This window comes from Manis pentadactyla, chromosome X (assembly GCF_030020395.1).
Source record: "Manis pentadactyla isolate mManPen7 chromosome X, mManPen7.hap1, whole genome shotgun sequence".
NCBI classification, from domain to species: domain Eukaryota; kingdom Metazoa; phylum Chordata; class Mammalia; order Pholidota; family Manidae; genus Manis; species Manis pentadactyla.
This window is the reverse complement of record NC_080038.1, coordinates 87,211,079-87,232,425: the sequence shown is the minus strand read 5'-3', so window position 1 is coordinate 87,232,425 and position 21,347 is coordinate 87,211,079. Positions and strand designations below refer to the sequence as shown.

At 33.3% G+C, this 21,347-nt stretch overlaps 1 protein-coding gene and 1 pseudogene across 3 annotated transcripts in view; one reads left to right on the top strand and one right to left on the bottom strand.

Annotated features, from left to right (window-relative positions):
- The window catches only part of PCDH11X (protocadherin 11 X-linked), an 821,697-nt gene that overhangs the window by 343,996 nt on the left and 456,354 nt on the right, over positions 1-21,347 (bottom strand). The gene's annotated exons all lie outside the window — the stretch shown is intronic.
- Positions 12,726-12,821, top strand: LOC118907284 (U6 spliceosomal RNA; annotated as a pseudogene).

Here is a 21,347-nt window from a genome sequence, read left to right as displayed (position 1 = left end):
AATTTGAAGAGGGATATAATTAATATAGTAAGAGGATGAATGCTCTTACTAAATTTTTTCCCAATGCCTTATTCCCAGACCAGAGGATATACATTTTTCCCATCATTTTAATATAATTTGAGTTTCCAAAATTGACATTGAGACAAGTATCCACACATGAGTGCAATTCTATTATCCAAGAAAATCAAAGTGTGCTGCTTTTCCTTCCATTTTGGGTATTTATTTTTAGCCTAAGATATTTGTATTGTCCTCATGTACAGATCAAATTCAGCCATCAATGGCTCAGTGTTAGAACTCTATTGTCTGTGAAGGTATAGCCTGAGAATAAAACGTTGAGTAATATCTTTCAAGACAGAGTCCTTGGATTTTCATGTCTTTAAACAATTGGTATTTACATTTCTTTATTATGAATGATCACTCTTGAATAACAGGTTAAGAATTTCAACTTAACAACAGAAATAATCTCATTGACAACCCCTCATAAAGCTTTATTCATATCTAAGAATATAGCATTAAAAAATACCATTCTCTATTTTGCAGAGCCACAATGAATCTTTCTGTTTGCTCCATTAGAATTTACTTTCAAGAGTAGAGTAGATTTTAGTTAGATGTTTACCATTCAACACTGAACAATCCAAAAGTACTAAAATCTTTAGTGAGCAAGTGAAGATATGAAAATGTTAATTACATCTATCTTGGTAAATGAGTGAATTATTGAAAAATCCATGACTTAATATTTAAGGCTAGTCAACATTTTGAGGCAAGCACCTCCTCACCACTGCAAAGAAAAGAGACAACTCCAGACTATGTGTTTATTTTCCTAAATTAAATATTTTAATTGAGAGCATTGCCTGGGCTGCGATACTTTGCCCTTATTTGAGAATTTCTACTGAGGAAAGCTTAAAATACACCAAGTGGGAAATATTAAAATGATAGTCTTTGCATTTCTCCATATCACATAGACACAGCACAATCTGTCACCATGAGCGGGTCCTATTGCATGACAACTAGGCAAGAATTAGAATTAAAAGAAAGCACAGAAATATATTGGAAGGCATATAAGTAGGTTGGCAAATTGATACCAGATTTGATGATAGAAACATTACAAAAAATCAATGCTGGAAGGGGAAAAACATTCTGAAAAGCAACTTCTGTTTTAATACAGACATGAATTTTTATCACCTTATTTAAGAACTGGCTCCAAAATGACCAATATTAAATAAAAAACATTGCTGTCTAAACTAAATTATACATAGTGAAGGAGGGAGAAAAGTTAACCAGTCTGAATGTTATGTGCTCCGAGTTTTCTATTATATGCATAAGTCATGTAGTTTCATAAGATTTTATTAACCTCTTGATGTGAACAAATTCTAACTCTAACTACCAATAAATGAATATTTCTCCTATTATATCTGATTTTTTGTATGGATAGAGCTGATTGAATATAACTGATAAAAAACAGAGGCAAGACATAGTGTACAAGAGAAGTAACACTTTGTTAATGTCAACAGTATGATCCAATCAGGGGAACATCCTACATTTTTAGTTAGTCCTCTTCTACATCATACAGTGTTAGCACAGTAGGAAATGGTAGCCACCAAAATGCTGAGTTATTGATATATGCGCTGAGGCAGTAGCTGTATCTAAAGAAGTAAGATCAAATGATTTTGGTATTCCTTAATTTCTATGTGCTTTTAGCTTTGTTTTTTTCAGGCCTGTGCATTCAGAACAAACACAGCAAGCACATTGGGAGAGGTCAATACAAGAAGAGATCTATAACTCAAAAGAGTATTGTTTGTGTACAGTCTCTCTGGGAAGTCCCAACTCCTTTTTCCCATCTCCAAGTTTACCACTTCTTTTCCTCTTCTTACCCACGCAAAGTACAACTTTTATCTTCCTTCTCAGTTCATGTAGGGTATTCCTGCGTAATGCTGCTGCTTACAGAGTAGTTATCATCTGGAATACAACTATTAGGAATTTCTGATCTCTAGGATTACTGATTGAGTAAAGGGAGCAAGACTATAGTCAGAAGTCAAGGAAGTCACATGTCTACACTTAGGTAACAGAAAGAGGAAGAAACCTACTAGAGAACACACTAGAGCTTATCCTGAATCATTACTCTGCCTGCTGATTAGGAAATAAATAGAACAGAATGTGTACATGAGACAATGCACTTAATAAGGACAGGTTTATTTTAAAAGCTGATTACAATTTTCACTCAATAAAGGGCCAACGCTCACTGTTTTTATCAGCTGGATCAAGTGCGGTATCAATTTGAGATGTCCAGTAATGGCTAAGATTTAACATACTTGTAAGCTATAGAGCTGAGGTTTACATCTAGTTCTTCTGGATTCCAATGCTCATGTTCTAGAATGTAAACTCCATGGCAGCAGGCGTTTTGACATTTTGAATTTTTTAATACACCTATATCCACAATGCCTAATAAAGTGCCTCATACAAAGTAGACTCGAAATAAACATTTCTAGACTGAATCAAATGACAAAATGTTCCTCTAGTCTTTAATTATATGACAGTAGATAATTATAGTCAGAGTGTAATTATGGATTTTGAATCTTAGCTAAAAGAACAAATTCTAGAGCCATATTTCCTGGATTCAAGTCTCATCTATCAGTTTGTTCCTAAGTGACCCCAGGCACATTTCTTCCTGTCTTCTTGCCTTAGTGTCAACATGTGTAGAATAGAGAAATAAGAGTTCGTACCTCAGAGTATTTGTAACAAGGATTAAATGAGTACATTAAGTGCTTCAAACAGTAGCTGCCATTTTTAATAGTGTATATATATATATACATATGTATATATATATATATACACACACACACATATATATATGCTATTGTTAATGGTAATTTATTTTAATGTTTTTACTGATTTATAATTCATATACCATACCATCTATCCACTCAGTGCTTTTCAGTATATTCACAGATAAGTGCAACCATTACTAGAGTCCATTTTAGAGCATTTTAATCACCTCAGAAAGAAACCCCACACCCTTTACCAATCACCCTCTGATCCTCCCATTTCCCTCAAGCTTTAAACGAAAACTAGTCTGCTCTTTGTCCCTTTACATTTCTCTATTATTGGCTTATGAATGAAATCCTATACTATGTGGCCTTTTGGCACTGGATTTTTTTACTTATCATGATTTCAAGTTTCATTCATGTCACATCATGTTTCAGTAAGCCATCCCTTTTTATGGCCAAATAATATTCCACTGTATGGATGTACTACATTTGTTTAAACATTTATTACTTGCTGGACATTTGGGCTGTTTGCACTTTTGGTGTTATTTGACTATTTGACTAATGCTGTTATGAGCATTTATGTGCAAATTTTTGTATGAATATATGTTTTCATTTCTCTTGGGTATATACTTAAGAGTGAAATTGCTGGGTTATATGGTAACTGTGTTTAATTATTTGAGGAACTGCCAGATTATTTTTCAAAGTGGCTGCACCATTTTACATTCTCACCAGTAGTGTAAGAAAGTTTCCGTTTCTCCACATCCTTGCCAAGAAGAAAATTATTTTAGACTCACTAATTTAAAAATTAATGCCTAACTATTCATATATAATTTTTTAAATATGCTGGAGTACATTAGTTTAACTATATTAATAAAATTATGTAGCATGAGTTATTCCACTTTGTGAGCTTAATGCACTACTCTATGGTACTAAGATACCAGTGAACAAAATTGCCAAACTCATCCTTTCAGTGGGTGGAAAAGTTATCTATTTCCTAATATGAATTTGCCCATAACTTGAAATACTTATTTTAAATAAGGAAATCCCCTCTGCTAAAGTGAATGGAAGTTTTAAAAATGGTCATCAAATTATTAGTCATTAAAACCCAAACTATCATATATCACTGTTAAAGTCTGAAAGAAAGAACAGTTGGAAGAAGACATAATATCACGGGACAATGACATTGCATTTGCTATACAAGGGGAAAAGGAATTGAGAGTACTGGATTAAATCCATGTGATATTATTTTTCATGGAGCCTGAATCTTGGAATGTGAACATGTAGAGATTATACAAAATATCAGAATGGGAATCAAATTAAAGTGAAAAAACAACAATGCTTTATTCAAGATTGCTTCTAGAATCAGTATAACAAAGCTAAACATGATTAAAATATTCTCAAAATGACCTAGAAGCAGAACATTATGGATGATACCAAATTCTCAGCTTTGTACCAGAAGGTAAGGATGAGATAGCAAATGATTTCATTTGTTCTCACATAATCTTTCTGGTTTATTCAAAGCCCTATTCTTGCCCTAAAACATTCTTACACTGTGACAGCAACAAAAGCAATGTGACAGACACATCTGCTTTCTGAAAATATTGCATGTCAGTTGAAACAATGTTTCATTTTTAATTGTTTGAATTTTGCATAAAGATACCTTTGTTTGCTGCTAGATGTATGAAATTGTCTCCAAAATCACTTTAAATTACAGATCAGCTTAACATGTCATTCTTGTGAAATGTGAAAATCTGAGTGAGAATGTTGAATTGTGTCTATTAAAGCTTGTAGATGTTTGCAAACTGAACATCGAAGTAACAAAGTGATTATAAGAATAAACATCAGAATACAAATGATCTTTCTTATTTACTAGAAGGAAAACATTTTTTAAAAATGCAATAGCTATCAGACTGCTTAGTTCTGTGAATACCTGGTTTTCATATACAGTGAAAGCATGACAAACTAGCTATGATAAGAAATGAAAATTTAAAAGTGACTTATATGCTTGCCTATATATCAAACTCAGAAGTAGACAGAGGAATTTTAAATACTATTCCTTGTTCATTAGCATGGATCTCAAGTGAAAGTTAAATGCTAATAGTCATCCTACGTAAATAATAGTTAAGTACATCACTTTCTGATGGTGACATGAACCTAGGGTATAGTTGCATTTCTTTTAGTTTAGCCCTAAACTTTCTTTTCATCTAATAATACCTAGCTTATAACAGATTTATGAAAACTGTCTGATACCCATTACCACTTTTTGCTTATTTCATAGGTGGGAAAAATATTCTCTCCTGGGATTATCATATAACTTTTCTGAGTTCTTATACATTCTCTATTTCAAACTAATGATTCCATGCCGAACTTGTACTTTCAGTATATTTTCTGTAAAACTTTCAACTTTAATTCAAATCATCTAAGAAAACTGAAACTCAAAGCCCTTCATTTTTTCTCCCCCATTGAATTCATTGCTTTAGATTTGTGAGGTTTCATTAAACCTGTCTTGATACTATCAGCTCAAATGAAGCATAATAACTATAGTGGGTAGAAAAGTGTCCTCCAAAAAGTCATGTCAAAGGTTGATCTTATTTGGAAATGGGGTCTTTGTGGATGTAATTAGTTATGGATCTTGAGATGAAACCATCCTGGATTTAGGGGTGCCCTAAATCCAATAACAGGTGTACTTATAAGAGGACACACACAAAACAGAAATGCCATGTGATGATAGAGACAGAGACTAGAAAGATGCAGCTACAAGCTAAGGAATGCTAAAGATGGCCAGGTGTCACCAGAAGCTGGAAGAGGCAAGGAAGGATTTTTCCCTAGACCTTTCAGAGGGATCATGGCACTGAGGACAGCCTGATTTCAGAAGTCTAGCCTAGAGAACTGTGAGAATATAAATTTTTGTTGTTTTAAGGAACCAAAATTTGCAGTAATTTGTTATGGCAGTCCTAGTTAAAAATATAATTAGCTAAAGGGATATATTTCTATTTTAGGAAAAGAATGCACTAGCATATTAAGTGGGTTGTTCTGTTATAATTTACTAGACCAAAATGCACTGAAAGATTATTGACCACAAATTGCTGTATTTGGTATGATATGTAAGCTTCTGGAGGACAGGAATGATTATAAGTAAGCATGATACGATGGAAAGAGTACCCAGTTTTTAATAACCAAATATGGGTTCCAGTCCCAGATCACTCATTCGTTTGTGAAACACTTAGCAAAAGTATATTTGGTACCTTGTACAAATTTTCTAAGTCATAGAAAAATTAGTGGGATAAGGCCCTTCTCCTAAATGATCTCATAGTTGGATACAGAAGCCAGATAGAGAAACAGATAATTATACTATAACATTTTAAGTGTTATAAAAGGCAGATGAATAAAATGCTATCATACCACAAAGAAGCAAAGACTCATGTGACACTGAGCATGTCCCTTGAACTCTCTGTATCTCAGTTTATTAATCTGTAAAATGGAGATAACAATAACAATTCCTATCCCTCCTACCTTTAGAGATTACCTTGAAGGTTAAATAAAATCCTCTTTCTCCCCATCCCTACTTTCTTCTTTCTTCTCTTCTCCTATTTTTGACATGTAGTACAGTTGACTGAACAAAATGGATTTGAACTGTGTGGGTCCACTTATGTACAGATTTTTTTTTCAATAGATATATTGGAAAAAATTCTGGAGATTTACAACAATTTTTAAAAATTTTCTTTCCTCTATCTTACATTATTGTAGAATACAAAACATAATACACATGACACACAAAATGTGTGTTAATCAACTGTTTATGTTATTGGTAAAGCTTCCAGTCAAGAGTAGACTATTAGTAATTGAGTTTTGGGGCAGTCAAAAGGTATATATGAATTTTTGCCTACATAGAGGGCTAGCGCCCCTAATCTCTGAATTGTATGATGGTCAGCCATACTTTTGAGTCCTATGAATCGAACACTGTCTTAGACATTTAACACACATTATCTGAATTATTACCTAAAATAGTGCATCATGGTAAATACAATTATCCTGATTTTATATGTGTGGAAATAGAGGTACAGATAGTTATAGTTATACTATGTGCCAAAATTGCATAGAATGTATATCATGAAGTAAATATTCTTTTCACTAGGACCTGTTGTATATCTTAGATATAAATACATAAAAAATAAATATTACACTACTAAGAGTTAACATCCTATGTGCCCTAATATCTAGCAATAAGTAAATTAGATGATGAATAATGATTCTAATATGCATGAATAATTCTGAATAGATAAATATTATATATCCCCTATAGTAATTCATTTCCTAACAAATGAATATATATACTAGAGAAAAAACATTGAGATGTGTTTCTATAACTAGTAATTTGCATTGATTTTAATGTTAGGCAATTACATTTGTAGTTACCTACTGGATTTCTCTAAGTTAATTTCCCTCAAAAATTTACAATTGCATTCATATTAACTATTAGAATATTCAGTGTCCTTACACATACATGTAACATGGCCAGCTCCACAATTTGGAGCCTTTAGTATTAGTTTATTTTCTACAATGTAGGCAAGCTACTAAATTGTAAAACTGACCAATTTTCCAATTTAATGCAGATGCATCATATGTAATGAGAGCATCTTATGAGTGAAGAAAAGACCAAGAATTCACAGTCTAGCTCCCCTTCAGGGAAAGAGGGAATACCTGATGTGACAAAGCTGAGAAAATATAGCCTAGAATGAATTTTTGTTTCCTTCACCATTTCTAACTTATTTATTTATTCATTCATTCATTCACTCATTCACCAGGCTAGTTTACTAAAGATACTGGTGTCAATTTAGAAATAGTCATTTTTGTCCTACAGAGATTATAGTCTTCATAAGGGAAGAGAGACAAGAATATAGAGAATCACAGTACTTGTGGGATCAAGAGTTTGGAAGCTCTTTCTTCGTTAGTGGAGGTATCCTTGTATAATTTTATCTCCCAGATAAAATTAATTATTTAGTTATAGCTTTTAAAAAGATGTAAGGTGAACATTAATTAAAGGCACAACTTAATATTTACCACAGCTCAATTCCATGTTTATGATGCTGCCAGATTTCTATAATATATAAATAAAAGCACTCCTCTCAGTGATCCATGCAGTCTTGAATTATCAAAGACTTACATTAAAACTGCATAAGATAGGGTCTGAGCTTTATTTAAAAAGACATTTCATTCCCCTAGAGGCTCATCTGCTTCAGTCGCCTTTCCAGTATTTAGCTCTTCAAGTATCTAAAATATTTTAAGCTTGTACATTTTTTACTGCTTTGTGAATATATCATGTAGATTTTCTTTTTTTTTCCAATTTACCACATTGATGTTGTTATTTTCAGCCTCCTATTCAACATAAAACAACAGATGATTCCATTTATCTCTCTGGCTGAGTTTATTCTCAGCAGAGCTCTGTACTCAGGACATTTTTATTTTTATTATTGGTTATTTATTGTCAGTATTTTTAGAAGAATGAGGGAGTTGTAATTCTTTGGGAGCTTTAACTATGGAATTTTATCAGCAACAAATATTTATTGAGTGTCTACTATGTGACAGGCATAGTACTTAAGATCACTGGCTCTGGAGTAGACTGTTTGGCTCAAAACTCAGCTCTACCACTTATTAACTGTGTAACCTTGGGCAAGTTGCTTAACTACTGTAATGATTCATTGATTGAGTCTATAAATAACCAATGATAAAAATAACAGCTATAAGATGTGTATTTTTTCCTGAGGGCTAATTGAATTAATACAGTAAAACACTTAACAGATAGTCATAAAGTAAACTCTCAACATACACTGTCTATTATTGTTATTATTACTATCACCATCATCATTATTTTAACCATGCTCTGTGTGAAACCTTGAGAACACTATGAAAAACAAGCAAGAATCTTACAATCTCTGACCAAGTCAACCACTAAAATGTACTTAAAGCCGATCAATTAATTCATTGCTGATATCTACTGAAGTGCTTTGAGTGGTAGTAAAAGACTGTGAGAGAGAAAACTTTTGCTTTGGGGTCCCAAGTGAATTACTACTTCATGAAAATGAATTATAGAAAACTGTATAATACCGATTTAGTTTGCCTGAAGCATATGAAATAAAGTTTCAGTTAAAAAAAAAGCAAACCTTGAGTTCAGCTAGTGACTCTGGTCCAAAAGTAAAAAGCTGAGTTTATTAAGGGCTTTAAATATTTATAAATGTCTAGAGCCACAAGACTTAATGCATGGCCCTTAATGTTAAATCAGTAGTGAAACAGAAGGTTCTGTCTTGAGCTCATGGGATCACAATCTTGGCCCAAATGATGAGCCCTTAATCATATTCATTCTAATTGTGGCTCATCTTGAAATGATTAGATCTATTGTTAGAAGGAGTTCTTGTCAGCACTAAGGATGCAGTGATTAATAGAAAATTTGGTATAATTCCTTTAGATATACGTCTAAAGTCTCAGTTGAGCCACAGACCCACATTATTAAGTGATTAAGAAATTATAATTGTCACCCATTATTCACATTCATCACCTGGCTAGGACTTTATAATTGAGAGCAAAGAATAGAAGAAAGTAAAATATTTGTAACTAGTACTCATGAAGCAAAACTTACAAATGGACTACAGGAATGATGTTCAATACAATAACACAGAACAAAAGTAAACTATTAGAAATACTCTTAACAAAATCTGGTTTAATTTTAGATGAAGGTTAAATTTGCCCTTGGAGGCATGAAGACTTTTTTCTTTCACTGTTATAGAACCTTAGTTATTTTCTTTTACTCCAAGAAAGGGCAGAAAACGAATTTCAGTCAGGCCTGCCTGATAATTGCCCAAATTTTTATCTTAATAACATAATGCTCCTCCGTGAGTTACCACTCAGATTTTTTGTTCATCACAAGGACATGTTTTCAAGTTGTAGCGCATCAACATTAAAATGGGACATCAGGACTGTCCCATTGTTTCTTTAAATAAGGTCATGGCTAAAATAAGTAGAATTTAATGTTGGTATATTTCCTTGGAATGAGTGAAGGTATCAAAATAAGAGTCAAGTGAGGGGGGAAAGCTCTGCTAGTTGATAATTATAGCAGTATGATTAGAATTCCAGGAATTCTTCCAAACATATAAAGAAGAATTGACTCCAATTATATTCCCCCCAAAATAAAAGGAAGAACACTTTTCAGCTAATTTATAAGGCTATTATTACCTGATATCACCACCTGACAAAAGCAGTATTAAAAAGAAAACTACTGTCCAGTATCTTTTATGAATATGGAAGCAGAAGTCCTAAACAAAATACTGGCAAATCAAAGTCAATAATGTACAAAAATAATCATACCTCATGACCAAGAGCGTTCCAGATATGTAGGACTTAGTCAACATTGGAGAAACAATGTAATCCACCACATAAACAGACAAAGGAGGAAAATCATATGGTTCTACCAACTAATGCAGAAAAAGCACTTGAAAAAAACCAATGCCCACTCATGATAAAAACCCACAGTAGGTAAAGAATAGAAGGGCACTATCTCTACAATTCAAAAAGCAGCTACAAAAAAACCAATACAGAATATCATATTAATTGAGAAAGACTGAATGCTATTTCACTATAATTGGGAACAAAACAAAAATGTCCACTCTCAGCATTCTTACTCAATAGTAGTGGAAATTTTAGAACTGTCTTAAGGCAAGAAAATGAAACTAAAGTATACAAGTTGGAAAGGAAGGAATAAAACTACCTTTTTTTATAGGCCACATGCTTGGCTACATAGAAAATTCCAAGGAATATGCAAAACCCTCCCAAAACTAGTGAGTTTAATAATATCACCAAATATAAAATGAACATACAAAACTCAATTACATTTCTATATACCAAAAATGGGCATGTGTAAACCAAAATTAAAAATAAAATATCATTTATAATTTCACTAAAGATAGTACAGTAATTATGTATATACCTGCCAAAACACATATAACATCTGTATGCTTAAACATACAAACTGATGATAAAATAAATCAAAGAAGACCTAAATGGCGAAGCATACTGTGTTCACGGATTAGAAGCCTCAACATAGTAAATCTGTCATTTCTCCCCAAATTTATCTAAAAGTTTAATGCAACCCCTATCAAATTCCCGGAAAGGCTTTTGGAGACATAGATAAAATGGAATAAAATAGGAAGAAACATTCTACCTGAAATTAAGGCTTACCATATAGCTTCAGTAATAAAGACAGCAACATACTGGCAAAGGGATAGAAACAAAGATATTGGAATGGAGTAGACAGCCCAGACACAGACTCACACAAATAAAGTCAAAAGTAATTCAATGAAGCCAGGGAAGTCTTTTTGGTAAATATTCCTGAAGCAATTGTACAGCTATAAGTAAAATAATGAATATTGACCTAAACTTCATACTTTATACAAAAATTAATTTGAAATAGATCATGCACATAAATGTAAGATATAAAATAATTAAATTTAAAGAAAATTATAAAAGAAAAAATTTAGGATTTCAGGATTTAAGGGTAAGCAATGAGCTCTTAGACTGAAAACCAAAAGCACAATTCCTAAAAGATAAAATTGATTAATTAGGTGTCATCAAAATTACAAACATTTGCTTTCTAAGACCCTGTGAAGAGGATGAAATACAAGCTACAGTTTGTGAATATATATTTGCAATTCATATATCTGACAAAGGAATAGTACCTACAATATATAAAGAACTCTCAAAATCCAATAGTGAAAATAGCACAAACAATATACTTTGAACATGAACAAAAGATATGAACAACCATTTCACTGAAGAGGATACACACATGGCAAATGAAAAGATGTTCAGCATTATTAGTGTCTTACTCTGTTTGGGCTGCTATATGATGTAAAGAAATACCATAAACAGGGTGGCTTACAAACAACAAACATTTTTTTCTCAGTTCTAGAGTCTGGGAAGTCCAAGATCAAGGCCCCAGCTTATTCAGTGTCTGGTGAGGCGCTGCTTCCAGGTCCATAGAAGGTGCCTCCTTGTTGTGTCCTCACATGGTGAGAGAGGTGAGGGAACTTTCTTGAGCCTCTTTTATAAAGTCACTAATTCGTTCATGCGGGCTCCGCCATCATGACCTAATCACTTCCAAAAGGCCTCACCTCCTAATACCATCACCTTGAGGGTTAGGATTCAGCATATAACTGGGGGCACAAGAGCAGGGGAGTCAAACATTCAGACCAGAGCAATTAGCCGTGACCAGAGCAATTAGCCATCAGGGAAATAAAAATTTAAACCAAAGTAAGATATCATCATGCATGTATCACAATGGCTAAAATTAAAAAGGAAAAGTAACAGCATCAAATACTGGAGAGATTGCAGAGAAAATGAATCACTCATTCATTAATACTGGGAATAAAAATAGAATAGACACTACAGGAAACATTTTGGCAGTTTCTTATAAAACTAAACATATGACTTAGCAATTACACTTTTGGACATTTATCTCAGAGAAATTAAAATGTACATCCACACCAAAACTTAAACACTGTGTTCATAAAAGCTTTATTTATAATAGCTAAAAATTAGAAACAGTTCAGTTGCCCTTTAACAAGTGAATGGTTAGACAAACCTGGTACATCCATAACATGGGATGTTACTCAGCAATAAATAGGAATGAACAACTGCTATACACAACAACTTGGGTAAACCTGCAGGGAATTTTGTTGAGTGAATAAGCCAATTGCAAAAGCTTACAAACTGTATGATTTCATTTACATACATTCTTAAAAATCACAAAACTTTAAACTTGTTCGTTATGCTTCAGAAGATTGGAGACTGTTGAGAGTTAGGCTTGGGGTTGATTAATATTTGTGCATTGAGTCCTCTATACAGAATTTTATTGTTGTTAACAACCATTTGATCGATAAATATGAGAGATGACCTCTCAAAAAAAAAAATGTAACTTTTATGCTGCACCACAAAATTGGAATGATACAATGAATAGTATGACCCCTGAACAAAGATACGCAAATTTGTGAACTGTACCATATTTTTATTTTTGCAACACTTCTGTACATCTAAAATTATCTTGAAATAAAAAATTGAAAAAAAAAATCACAAAACTTTAAAATTGAGAACAGACTAGTGGTTGCCAGAGTTTAAGCATGTGCAAGAGTGGTGTGAGGGGGATGAATATGCTTATAAAAAGGTAACAGGAGCAAAAGTTTTGGTGAAGGAGATATTCAATATATTGCCTGTGGTAGTGGATACATGAACATATACAAGTGAAAATGTACAAAACTAAATACACACACACACACAACACAAATGAGTTTATATATAAATCTAGTAAAATCTAAATGAGGTTGGTGGATTATACCAATGTTGACACAGAGGATCTCTCTGTATTATTCCTTAGAACTTCATATATATCTAGAATATCTCAATAGAAATTACAATTTAAAAAGCAAAGCCTTCTTGAGTTCAAAACAAACTAACCAAGGAAAAGCAGAATTTTTAGGAGCCAATAAATAGTCATATCTGGGACAAAATATATTGGCTGTAAATATTTTCTCTGGTTCAACAGACTTCCACTAACGAGTATGTCCATGTTCTATAGTTACAACAAATTTTTTGTTCTTAGTAACCAGATTTTTTTTAATGTTCAGTTGTTTTAAAGTAATGACAAGGGAAAATAGAAAGTGGAAAATGAAATAATATCTGACCAAGAAACGGGAACGATCTCATCATATGTAAGGACTGGATTTGGACAGCAGTGTAGCACACCTTACATACGTACTGTAAGTGACAAGATTAGATATATTCAGAAGAATATACTGTTTTCCATAAGTCACTGCACATCATTTCTTTGTTGATGCATTTATTTTATTTTTCTAATTTTATTTAGCAGTTTGTTTAAGAAAAAAATAATATGATCTATATCCCCTCTTCTTTTTCTTAGTTCTATATACTCATTTGTGTTTCTCCTCAACAAACATGGAGCCAGTGGGTCTTCTCTATTACCCTTTGCAAGGTGATCCTAATTTATAATAACTCTTCAAAATATGATACAATTTATTTGGGTCACTATTCTTATTTATATTTAAATGCATACCATTAAAACCAATGCAATTTTATCATTACTATTTCAATATCAGCTCCTGGTATCATCAGCACATGAATATATACCAAGCAACATTCTTCTTAGGCAGAGTAACCTGCATTAAAAATGTGTACACAAACTATCTTATTCATAATTTCAAGATTTTCACTGAGATTAACAAAAAACAGAAAACCCTAGGCCAGCATTAAACTGTGGTTGCGACATTTTAGCCTGGTTCTAGTCTAGACAAATGGCAAACTTTAAGTGATTGAGAATAGTTAGCTGTTAAAAAAGTAGTAATTTTACAGCAACTTCTAAAACAAACTAGAATAATTTTCCACTAGCAGAGTCACATACTCAACTATTGTACCAACATTATTATGGGGAAAAATGATTATTTTAAAATGTAAAAAAATTAATTTAAAATACAAGCTTTAAAAAGTAAGAGGTAATGAGTGAATTTTATTGCATGTCTAATTAAACTTCAGTGAAGCTGTAAAAAATTTTAATGACAGAGTTTGTGGTGGGTTTTGGTAGGCAGACTTCAAAGCTGACCTCCAGTGATCCCTACCCTTGTATAACCCTCTATACTTGGAGTGTGGGAGAACTATGAATATGATGAGACATCACACTCATAATTACATTACATCATATGAGAAAAAGGGAGACAAAAATCATGTTCTCCAACTGGATAGAAAAGAATGTCAGAGAGATGCACTGCAAGTGTTCTGGAAGAAAACAAGCATTCATGTTGCAGACTACCTATGTTGAAGGCCACATATGAGGGAACTCTGGATAGATTTTAGAGTCAACCCCAGCCCATAGCTAGCAGGTAGATGGGGCCCTCTGTCCTACCAATGAAAGTGACTGAATTTTGAAAACAGCTAATGCTCTTGGCAAGAGCACTTTGAGCCCCAGATGAGAATCAAAGCCCTGGTCAATGTCTTGATTTCTTACCAGTGAGACCCTGGGAAGAGAGTCCAGTTATGCTGTGCCTGGACTTCCAACATACAGAAACTGTCAGATAATAAATTTGTGTGTGTGTGTTTCTTTAGCCACTAAGTAATATGCTAGCTAGCAATGGAAAACTAATAGATGGTTATACAAGTATTCACTGTAACATTATTTCAACTTTGTTATATATTTGAGCATTCTTTTAATTAAATGTTGAGATAAGAAGAAAAAAATCTAAAAGGGTGAGCAATGTTAGAGAAGTGGCTTATTAATATTCCAACAATAAGCTTTGGGCTCAGGGGAAAAATAAAGTGTGCTATGTACTAATCTGAGGCATAATTCATCTGAGCATGTGCCAGAGGGTGCAGAAAAACAGGTAATGGAGGGTAATAAATAACTACAGTGTGTGGCACATGATGAAGCAGAAATAAAGTGCTCTGAGTTACATTACAATGTTCAATCAGAGAGTTGGATCAGTTAACGAACGAGCTAAAGGTTGGCACATCAATCTCCTTAGTTGTCCAGAAAGACAGTAATGTGTATTGTCAGGAATACAGAGCTGCACAATTCAGTGAAGATCTCTTTGAAAGTCTGATAGACAAAAAATATATCATTTCAATTGCAGTTTTTCTGTATCAGTACTCTTAAGAGAACTCTCATGATTGAGTATATTAAAATTGATTGCAAGTGAACTTTACCGTAGATAATGCAAAGCATATGTGATTCCCATTTGAAATCAGTTTATTTCTCTGCAGAATGGGTTTGATATTTGGCATCTGCACTGCACTAACCATATATATCACTGCTAAATCTATGCCTGGTAGACTCCCAAAGTACAGTCTATATGTGAATTAACTGAACAAGAAAAAGAAATGGCCAGATGCCAGTGATGCACAGAATGCTTTTTGGATAATAGAGTGCATACTAAACACAAAACACAGATTTCATGTTCTTGCTTTTTGAATCAGTTATATTTAAGGAGTGATCCACTCATTTCCTAATCTTTGATTCCAAATTCCAATATATAAGACACATGTGGGAAATGAATGAGGAATGAACGATGGATGGAAATAAAGGCAGATGATGTCTGGTGAGATGAAATGGAATGACTACAAGTAAGATAGATAAACATATTTCAAAGATACACAGAAAAGGTAACAGATGTATCTATGGATAGAAAGGAAATATGAAAAGGAAACAAACTATTTTTCTAGAATTAAGATTGGAATGCTTTGTCATGAGCCTATGTGAGTCACCAGCCACAAACTGGGCATAGAACTCTCTACCAATAGTTGCTGAAGACTATGTGTAAGGAATGTGCAGTAGCCATAATTCTAAACGTACAGTTTATTGGGTAGTTACTAATCATTAAGCACTGTCCTTTTCATGTACTTTGTATGCTTTATTCAGGCAATGGTGTGACTTAGGTACTCATGTTTTCTCAGTCTAGAGAGCTGTGTGCTACTTAATTGTATAGACCGACAATAGCAACAAGAGCAATTATAAATAACAGTAATAGCAGCAACAGCTAGAATTCATGAGAACTTACCAAGGATCAGACATTATTATGAATCCTTACATTGTCTGTATTATTTCATTTAATCTTTGCAATAACTCAGAGAATTTTTTAAACTTTCACTGTATAGATGAAAGTGTAGCTCAGAGATGTGATATAACTCACCCTGAATTAGTCACCTGGTAAATGGCAGAAATAGGACTTCAATGTACATCTGTCTGAATTCTATTTATCCTCAGGCATAATGCCAGCCTGCCTATTGAATATAATTTTGTCTACAATAACAATGTTATATAATATGATCATGTCTATGTAAAATATTCACAGTATACACATACAAATACATGAAAATTACTGGCCTTTATTTTAATCTTATAATCACCAAGCAAGATAAAAAGTCAATGTGTTCAAGATAACAAGGTATCTCCTAAGAATTTTTTGATTTTCAAAAATCTCTGGAAATTGTGAGAGCATTCTATGACTCACAGAAACATAAAATTTTGGATAAGCTTTGTTTTCTTCCAAAGATGTAGAAGTTTATCTTATAGAAGAGGTACTTGTTAACGATTATGAACTTTCCATGGATAAAATACAGGAATAAACTTGCTTGCTTCATGACAGACAAGAACATGAAAACATATAGGTGGAGCACTGTGCCACTGATTAATGCCATCCGTAGGTAAACTCAATATTTGCCTGGAAGCGGCAAACAGTCAGCCATTGTGTTACTCTGCACTGACAAGTTGCTGACTTGTTTTAACCATGCCTTGGCATAAATGACTTTATAGATGACAGACTTCTTCCATCATCTGTAATTAAATATGGGTCCAGACACTAAAGAAAATGGCCACAAATGTGAACCCGAAGACAGAAAACCATCAGGGCATGGGAACCCTTAGAGAGCGAGGCTAGATGAAAGAATAGGCCATTATAGTTACTTGCTGAGTATTGATAATTTCCTAAAAAGAATTTATGACTTCTTTTGAATTTGTATGCTTGTATTCACAATTGGATTACAGCAATAATAGAAAGAAAATTCATTATAAATAATAATAGTTGTCTTTTATTGATAGTTTGCATTGTGCCAGGCATTATACTGAAGTTGTATATGCATCATCTTAAATTCTCCAAATACATCTCTGCATTGTGAACTGTCACTACCCCATTTTATGGATGAATTAACTGAAACATACCAAAGTGAAGTGATTAAATGAAGTGAAGATGATAAAGAGCTTGCTCATGGTGACAGGGCTAAAATGAGCAGAGACAGGATTCCAAGCCAAATCTGTCTGATTCCAAAGCATGCTATACTGACAACAGGAAAGTAATTGACAAAGTTACTGGTCCTTATGGAGTTTATTTCCCCTCGTCTAAATCTAATTATAAATTTCAGGTAAATGCTAAAGGTATTTCACTACATTAATCAATTTTAGCAATACACTTTTTAAAAGGCAAGTACTTCTTCCTACAGAAGACAGTGTTTACCTCTGTACTAGAGCAATAAAAAGAAATGCCACTTTTGAAACAAGTGTGAACCATAAAAACATCAAGAGAAAACAAAATACAGAAGAAAATATTAAATAAAACACATACTTAATCTGGAAAAGAAAAAATAGGGGATGACTGTTGCAGTTTTTAAGAAAAATGAAATCCTTTCAGGATACCTCATTATTACATAGATGTAAGATGTAGTGAATGATTTGAACATAAATAATACTATTATTGAGAGCATAATTCCATAAAAAAATCTACTAAAATATATGATGACCTGTAAAGGAACTCTGACCTCTAGATTCATAACAACAATCACCTTGAGTGGATTATCCCTAACAATAAAATAGAACAGCACCCTCTTTGTGAAAGCTACCCATTCATGCCTGATAGAAGTAAAAAAACAGGGTAGTAGTGACTGATCTCTACATATAAAACACATATTTTTAAAATCACCTAAAAATAAAACTAGTCTCCTTCCACATAGGTTTCAAGCTAGCAGATATGTCATGGCAGGTTTTCCCAACAATTTCTAAGGAATTGTAAACCACAGTTCCTAAGTTGGATTCAAGGTTGTCATTTATTTGGCACAAGGTTTTATCATCCCAAACTGTCTTCGTTAGAGAAGAAAATATATATATATATATATCCTTTCACTGATAGTCTCAGTGAGTATTAAGCTGTTTAAATTGGTATTTAGATTCGGATATTGTATTTAGTTTGAACACTGTGGACAATGTCTAATAAGATTTTTTAATGGAAAGAATGGCCAGTATCACCATTATCACCCTGCCAACACAAGTCAGGTTTCTCTTCTTTGCTAGTTTGATTCTTATGAATTCCATGGGAAATGATTTTTAGCCTTTTTAAACATTTTGTTACTTCTTATCTTGCATATGTTTCCCCTATCACTAATTTATTCTTCAGTCATTCAAGGGGGGCATCATAGATGTCAGATGAAATTTTAGAATCTGGGAAATATGTCAGTGAATCATGAGAGGAACTAGTTAGGAAGGGAACAGATGGGCTATTTTTGTAAATTTTAAAATTATTATTAGGAAAAAATGCACAAAATAATTAAAATTTAGTTCTGCATTATCTATTCATTCTCTCAGAATACAAATAAATATATAATCAGTTCCAAAGTTATTTTTCATAAAATAAACTATTTCCCCATCTCTGAGTTTCAAATACCATCTATTAATACTATTTAGTCAGAACATAAGGTAGGGGGACTGAAATTGTTTCTCAGATCTCAGCTGATAATGCTTTAACTTGATTAATCCCCATGGTACATGAATTCTTTAATCTTCAGATGTTCAAATGGTTATCGTACTTAAATATACTTAACATGTACTTGACAGAGCAAAAGTCTCATATTTCTTGCTAAAACTATGAGAAATAGAATATATCTAATACAGACAGTTAGCTTCTCAGTATCTACAGAACAGAGGAATCTTCATTATAATCATTTTAGCATATGGAAATATCAGTATATGGCAATGCTGTAGAAGTCGGTTAAGTCATCTAAGCCAATGTTACCTCTATTTCTTAAGAAAACTTTAATTCAGTCCTGGGTTGGCAAGTTTTTCAGATGAAGAAAACCAAAATCCTGCACACAGAAGCACATGAGGGATGACAGCCAATTCTGAAGTGCATTGCTAGCTCTGGTTCCATCATCAATCATTTCGTTTTGAGATGCAGTGCAAGTGCAAACTTGGACTCCTTTCAACACCATCCCACTACATAGACTTCCAAATGGGTTCAAGTGAACCTCTTACCCTTTTTTCTCTCTTATGGGAGAAGGAATATAAAGACAGCTTTGGATGGTGGAGGATTGCTCTGCTGGCTTTATAAAAGCTCTAGAATCAAAAACCAGTGTTGCCATTTGCTACAAAAAGCATAATAAAATAACCAACTCCATCTGGAGGAAACTTTGAGAGGTCATACCAGCTACAGAAGCAAAAGTAGAACTCTTCTGTTTCAAGGGAGAAAATACTTTTGAGTTTATTTAATTTGCATTCTGTTTCTTATTATCATTTACATTGTACTGTCTTTATCAGAAAAGATTTGTATTAAGGAGTCCTATTTGTCAAAACTCTTTACATAATTGTTTAAGAATTAACATTGTCACGAAATCATAACCCCACACTGACAGCTAGAATTCAATGCAACCCAACCATGCAAAGCCTTAGGGAGTCTGAGGGTTACTTTGAAAGTATGAGGATATAATCTATACAAGTAAGCTACTGCATTTGAGACTGTAATACAGCTATTATAAAAAGAAAGGAAAATATTATGTGCTTGTATTCCTTTTTCTTTCTTATTATATTCATGTGGACTTTCAATTTTTAAAAAATCATGCTTCTGAAACTTCTCAAATGTATTAAAATACATTTTGAAGATACATGATTTATAATGAGTTTTTGTCCTTTACAATTAAAGCAATACACGGGAAAAGAGATTATTTTATTATCTTCTAATCTACCAATTCTTAATAAAGACATGGTTTAACTGATGATAAAAATTATTCCTTCTGAACAGAACAGCAGCAGACTAACAGACTCCAAGAAGGGACTAGTGGTTACCAAAGAGAAAGGGGGTGGGGAGGCAGGGGAGGGAGAAGGGGATTAAGGGGCACTATGATTAGCACACATAATGTAGGGGAGGCACAGGGAAGGCAGTATAGCACAGAGAAGATGAGTAGTGACTATAGCATCTTACTACGCTAATGGACAGTGGCTGCAATGGGGTGTGAGGGGGGACTTGATAATATGGGTGAATGTTGAAACCACAATGTTGCTCATGTGAAACCTTTATAAGACTGATTATCAATGATGCCTTAATAAAAAAAATTTTTTTTAATTCTTCCTTCTGAGGATTTGAGTAAAACTCATTGACTCCTTTATGGCCTGCTTCAGAAACTGACAGTTTTCTCCAAATGTAGAAGCTCATAGTAGCAAAATAAAAAGGAAAAGGAAAGTGTTTTGGAGTTCAAATATGAGTATGATAATCCTCTATCTAATTCACTTGTTTACTTAGAAGAAACAATGTGATGTTCTGTGTATTCTGTAAGCTTTGTTGAACACTACAGGGCATATCTATAAATGCCTTAGAAAAGAGAGCCTAAAAACCAAAATCCTTGATGAATCTGTTGCATACCAATCTCGAGATGCATGATTAAACTCCCTTTTATTGTTAGACTTGATACTGTCTGGTTTTAAAATGTACATTGGGTACATGCAGTCATGTCTTCACAATGCATAACCCTGCATAGGGGTATTGCCCCAGCATCTCTGGTGTGGTTTCTAGAGCCCCTTCATTTCCCAACATGGCAACTGCTGCACCAGATCACCCTGTCAAAGCTAACTCTGGAGTTATCACTTTATCTGCATGTTCTGACTAGCCAGTTTTCTCCTTGTAGGTAACTTTTAGTTCAATGTTGACATGACATCCAATGCTATAGAGATTATGCTAATTAAAAACAAAAGCTATATTTTAAAAGAACATTTTATTT